This window comes from Octopus bimaculoides, chromosome 11, assembly GCF_046866305.1.
Source record: "Octopus bimaculoides isolate indiv1 chromosome 11, ASM4686630v1, whole genome shotgun sequence".
NCBI lineage: Eukaryota > Metazoa > Mollusca > Cephalopoda > Octopoda > Octopodidae > Octopus > Octopus bimaculoides.
In genome coordinates, this window is record NC_142938.1 from 81,287,408 (window position 1) to 81,294,257 (window position 6,850).

Here is a 6,850-nt window from a genome sequence, read left to right on the forward strand (position 1 = left end):
ATGCATCTCCCTAACCTTTTCCTACTTCATTTTTTCATCTCTTCCTTCTCTCCGGCTTCTTTCACCCTTCGTCGCTGGTTAGTGCCGGTGAGTTATATATCTATCTATATATATTAGCTGCTAGGAAATCTTTTATTAGTTTTAATGATAAAGTATGGATACGTAAGGATACACCGGAGGCTTTCGATGTCCCCATGGGTAGTTCTGACTCAGCACAAATAGCTGATATGGTGGGTTCTTTTATTCTTTATGAATTGAATGATCAATTTCCTATGATTAGGGGGTGGTCTATATAGGGATGACTGTCTTCTATATATTAGGAATAGCTCCAACCAACAATTACAGAGGATTAAGGGTAAATTGGCTAGATTTTTTCGTAGAATGGGGATAAATATCATTTATGAAGAGGATATTTCTGTAGCAAATTTCTTGGATGTGACATTAGATATTAAAAATGAGGCATATAGACCATATCATAAACCTTCAACTAACCTAAAATATATAAGTAAGTGGAGTAACCATCCTAGAAAAATTATCGATAAGATTTTTGATAATGAAGCTCAATTATATAATTCGGCATTAAATAGGGCAGGATACAAAGAGAAGGTTTACTATATTGAACCTGATAGTAATAACATTAAGACAGATAAGAATAATAGGTATAAGAATAAACTGGAAATATAAGAATAAAGTGGAAATAAGGAAAATAAACCCAGAGACATTCATAAACGTAACATAGGTGATTAAGAATTTTTTAAGAATTATACTAGTAACTGTGATAATACTAAAGATGATAATATATGGTTCATAGTCCCCTTTGGTAGAAATGTTAAATCTAGTTTGATTGCACAGTTTAGAGAGGTGATGAGCAGATATTTCCAAAAGAATTCACACTATGGTAAAATTATTAATACACAAACACTTTGAACTTAGCCCAAATAATTGCAGCTCATAATTTTGAAATACTTAAATCAAAAGGAATTGGGGAGGATAGTGATATGAACCCTGATATAAATGATAATGATAATAATAACAATAATAGTAATAATAATCGGAATATGATTACAGTAACAGAGGTCAACCCCAGAAGATTGAAGTTTGAAGGCCCTAGTGTGAGAGTTAGAAATGTAGTTTATCAATGTAAGGTAAGGACTCAGACAGATGTTAGCCGATACCTAGGGTGTACTTCGGGACAAATCTGTAAAAGATTATATAATCATTATAGTACCTTTAGAGATAGAAGTAAAATAGCAAGTACTAGTCTTAGTAAATTCGTTTGGGAACTGAAAGAACAAAAAAAGCAATATTCGCTAGAATGGTCAATCATTGGGAGGTCTTTTCCATATGACAAAGGTAGGAGATATTGCTCGTTATGTAATTTAGAACTATATTTTATATTATTCTCTAAGGGTAAGTTGATAAATAAACTAACAAATAATGCTCTCAGATGTACCCATTATCCAAGACACACGTTTCTCTGGTTTAAATGAGTTATAAATTGTAGTATGACCGGGTATTATAGTATATTATAGTATAATATTAGGTCTTAAGGCAGGCCATATCAATGAATAATTTACCAATAACAGTTGTGATTATTTGCTAAAGTTTCTAGAGATGATATAATATAGATTTCCATTGTAATATGTGATTGTTTATAATTAATTAATAATATTATGAGGGGTTTTCTCCCTTTGACAGACCTTTATTTAAGGAGGAATTTATTTAAGGAGTTATTTAAGGAGAAATTTGAATATGAACTAGACTTAGAGACGATGTTTTTGGTGTTTACTTTTTGTTCGTTGCCTTTTACCCTGAAGATGTGTAAGGTAAATTATATATTTGACTTGAATTTGACAGAAATGTTGACATAGGAATAAATTTCAATAATAATGGATATCAGCGTCAAGACTCTCTTAAATTTTAAATTTGATATATAACCAAGGAGATCGATCCTTAAAGAGTCTACTATAGACTTTTAGGGAGAAATCTCTTGCTATATTGGTAGCGATTACATGCTTTTCTCATCAACACATTGTGGAGATATCATCATATGAACATATATATATATATGTTGTTGTACTTGGGGATGGTCATATTGCCAGTTTAGCCAATAAAAAACACACGCACTGTATATTTGGTGTTAATTTGCTTCAGCTTTATATTACATTAATCCTATTTCGGCCAGAGTTCTTTCGTCACACTTCTGTGACCTCATTAGTGGTCCTTTGCTTTCTTCTTTCTTATATGTGTGTCCCTCCTTGCTAACGATAAGTCATTTTGTATTTTGTATTCCTATTGTATGTGTCTATATTTGCGCATGCGTATTCCTCTATGTGTGTCTATGTTTGTCTATGTTTTGTAAGTGCATATGTGTGTATGTATGGGGAGTGCCTGTATTATCTGTATCCCCTGTTTATACATGTTCGTTTCATTTGTTTTTATTTATTTGTTCATGTGTTTATACCTACTTTTTATTTAATTCAGGCACTCCCCATACACACATGCACTTACAAAACATAGACAAACATAGACACACATAGAGGGATACGCATGCGCAAATATAGACACATACAATAGGAATACAAAATGGCTGATTGTTAGCAAGGAGGGACACACATATAAGAAAGAAGAAAGCAAAGGGCCACTGATGAGGTCACAGAAGTGTGACGAAAGAACACTGGCCGAAATATGATTAATGTAATGTAATGTAGTATAAAGCTGAAGCAAATTAACACCAAATATATAGTGCGTGTGTTTTTAATGGCTAAAGTGGCAACATGACCATCCCCAAGTACAACATCTGTTTCAACACACGATTTCACATCAAGAATCTTGCAAAACAAATATATATATATATGAAGACACTGTACTGCCTTCAAAATAATTCTTTCTAATTTTACCATAATACGAGCAATATTGAGGGGGGGGGGAAGCGATTTGATTGCATCAACCCCAATCATTGAATGATACTTTATTTTATCGACCCCGAAAGGATGAAAGGCAAAGTAGACAGCGATGGAATTTGATTTCCGAACGTAACATACTGGAAGAAATCTCGCAAAGCATTTTGTACGACGCGCTACTGTATTCATAATTATAAAACGGAAGATATGTAGAATAATGTGCTCATTATTATGCCTGAATATCAGTGGGCTGGTCATGGCTAGCATGCTTTCGAAAGAACAGCAACCACAAAATAAACTTTCTTTTCTCTTTCAATAGGAGCACAGGTGTGCACAGAATAGTGTACATTCGTTGATAATGAAACAATTGGCAACATGTTTAAAGTACCTATTTCTATGAATTTTAATTAATCTAGTCTTTATTGATTCGAATTAAATTACGTTGAACAGTTCTTGATAAAACGAAACAGGCAAGGATGGACACTTTAACATAGAAACAGATATTGAAATGATGTGACATCAGCTGGGTCCTATTTAATAAATAATTATAATTGGAAATAGGAAAAACAAGGCAGTGGTAGTGGTGAGCAAGGAAGAGCGAATATAAACATAAAATGTCAATAGTTTTAGAGAGAATTTGTTGATCGCGCGCTCACACTCAGACTCAAATAGTATATACGTGTAAACATACGTACTCGCTCAAATTGTTGTGTTTTAACGACATAACCAATTCAAATAAGAGTAGACTTACTTGTGACTTATTAATCAGATGGCCATTACTGGAAAACAATAAGTAAAAGATAATCTAACAATTGAATGGAAGTAACTCAATGCATTGCATTTCCCATTTTAAAACGTACAACATAAATTATTTTACGCGTGAACAGTATCAGGGGTAGACAAGCCTCATGTTTCGATGGCATTATTCAAGCCAATAAGAGAGATTATAAAATTCTGTATCTTATTGGTTTGTTGTTATAGATTTATCAGCTTCTGAAGGTGACTCACTTGGAATAGGCTGCTCAACTAAACCGGGCATCGTTGGTTCTCTCCAGTTTGGTTCATAAGACGGATTTGCTGTTTTCTAAATTGATTATCAACTTCTTTTGATGATTGGATGTATCATCGGTTTTTCCCGTATTTCTTTGCAGTTGTTATCTCAACCGCATACGATCCCGGTTTATCACTTTTGTCTTTGGTGGTTGCTGGTATTCGTGTTTTGTTATTTACCTGTCCTCCTACGTAAATTACTTAGTTCTAATGACGTGTGTGATTTTCCTGCGTGTTGGTCGTAACATTTCTTTATCGATCTTTGCTACTCAGCATGCCCATTCTAAACTCCTGATAGATTTTCTTCACGAGAGTACAGTAGCTGATGTGATGTAGGTAGCGTTGTCCTCAAACGGCAATTCATAACGAGTTCTGCATGTGATTTGCCAACCCTGGCTATTAGAGATTTTATAAACTAACAATACCAGACAGCGGGGTCTTTGTTTTCCTCTCTACATTCTTTTAATTTGTGTTTTCATGGCTGTCGTTGCAACCTTAGTTTGTCCAATCGATTGTTGGAACCTTAAACTGGATATGATATGGTGAATATTCCATGATTTGCAAAATTTTAAAAATTCTTAAGTAGATAATTGTAAAATATTATCTGAAATAAGAATACCTGGTATTCAATGTTTGGCAAACACTTATTTCATTACTGTTAAACTGGTTTTAACATTACGCCAACAAATTGGGAGTATCATTCAACAATAACTATGTCATCATCCACCAACCTCTGGCCAAAGATATTCTCGGATCTCATCAGATAGTAAAAGTTCTTTAGAGTTGTCTTTCCTGAATTTGGTAAACATAATACGCTTTCAAGTGCTTCCTGAATTTATATATTCATGCCAGGCCGAAACACCATATTTCTCGCTCCCTGATAATTCTTAACAATGTTTCGGTGTGAGTGAATGAAGGACGATTTATTCCGTCACTTATGAAAAGCAGTTAGTTGTGATATGCCATTTCATCACGGAACTCCCAATATGGTTTTACTGATGGTGGATATCCCTTTCTTAATTTTCACATTTAACATAATGTCACGTAGCGTCGTCAGACTAATATTTTGACAGGTTGCAGTCTGAAACTGCTCCAGTTTTGTTGTCAACATCAAAAGTGAGCTAATAACATCAACGTTCAGCAATTTAACAAGAGGGTGACCCTTATACTCCTTTAAGAATGCTCTAGAGAGAGAGTATCGGCTATTGGCAAATCCTTCCCAGAGTTGTTCGTGATTCTGAGATCAAATCTTTGCAAGTGGTGTGAGTAGAGACCAATTCTTCTGGATTTGGGATCAGTTTCCAGCGAAGCTGTCTTTCTGTACATATAGTCATGGGACCGTCTGCAACCAAAGACTGACGAAGAGTTCCTTCTCTAATTGCAAGTTACTCTGTTTTGGGGTTCCGTTAATGTACATGATGCATATGTAACAGAATGATCTTCTTGTAGACTATATCATTCTCTTAGACTAGATTTAGAGCTGTCTACCGAAAGTATAATGGATTTCTTGACACATCAAAACTTTACGACTGGAACTTTTGTTATGAATTCCTTCAATTTCTCAAAATTCTTCCTGTGTGTATAGTTCCATGTGAATTCTTTGGTAAGCTCCCATAATGGAGCTGAAGCGTTAGATAACCCAGGAGTAAATTTTGCAACATACTTGACCATTCCTAAAAATCTGCAGAAGTACGTTTGGCTTGTTTGTGGGTTGTGGCATCTTAACAACTGTTCGCACACATTCTGGATGAGTGAGGGTGTGACCAACACAACTAAATTTTCATCTTTGTCGATTTTTGTTTTGTTAGGGTTTAGTTTAATTCCTGTTTGAACTCTTAAGTTAAAAACTTATTACAGTCTCCTGCCTTTGGAACTACCCATCACTAGTATGTCGTCAACAATGACTTTGCACAAATTCCTTCAAGGATATTTCCCATAACTCATTGTAAAATGTTCCCTGAGCTGCATAACCCAAACGGTAAGTAGAAGTGACATCTGCCAAACAAACGTATTCGTCATACAGTTTTACACTCTCTTCGTTCAGGTCTTTCGGCCAGTAACTGTGTCATGCATGAAATTTGCTGTTTGCGCGAACATTTTTAGCTGTGACAGTTAACGATGCTCACGCACAACAATTTTGTTACTGTTAATTGGATCAATGCAAATCCTAATGATCGTTTTGTACTGCGACTATTGAATTGATTTTAGTTGCCCTTGAAATAATGGATGTTAATTATATAAACCTAAAATAAGTGCATTATAGAAACATGTGTATAATAGTTATTTAAATTAATCCTTTTAAATGTTATATTACTCTATGAACATTTTACGATATGAACAGATTAATTAATGAGTAAAAAGAGCTTTGTCATAATTGTTTGGGTCTGAAAGCATTTTGATACATTTTCTCAGCGATATTTACACTATAGAAGTACATAAACACATACACACATAAGTGCATACATTATTTACTCTGCATAAGTATGTATGTGTATAAGTACATGCACACGCGCGCGCATGCATGTATTTGTATATGCGACTGGCTTCTTCTCCTTCTTCTCCTCCTCCTCCTTCTCCTCCTCCTCCTCCTCCTCCTCCTCCTCCTCCTTCTTCTTCTTCTTCTTCTTCTTCTTCTTCTTCTTCTTCTTGGATTGTATTTCTTTTCTTTTTCTTCCTCTTTCTATATGGTTGTGATGCATGTGCCTGGTGTACACATATCAGTCGGGTTGTCATGATGGGTATATTGGGCTTCGTATATTTTACCCCAGTGTCACTTTGATGGTATGCACCTCTCTCTCACTCAGTAATATATGGGTATTCTATATGGGTATCTATAATTGTTATCTCTGGCCTATTGTTTCCTAATTTCTTGTCCGTTTGAATCGGAAAGTCCGACA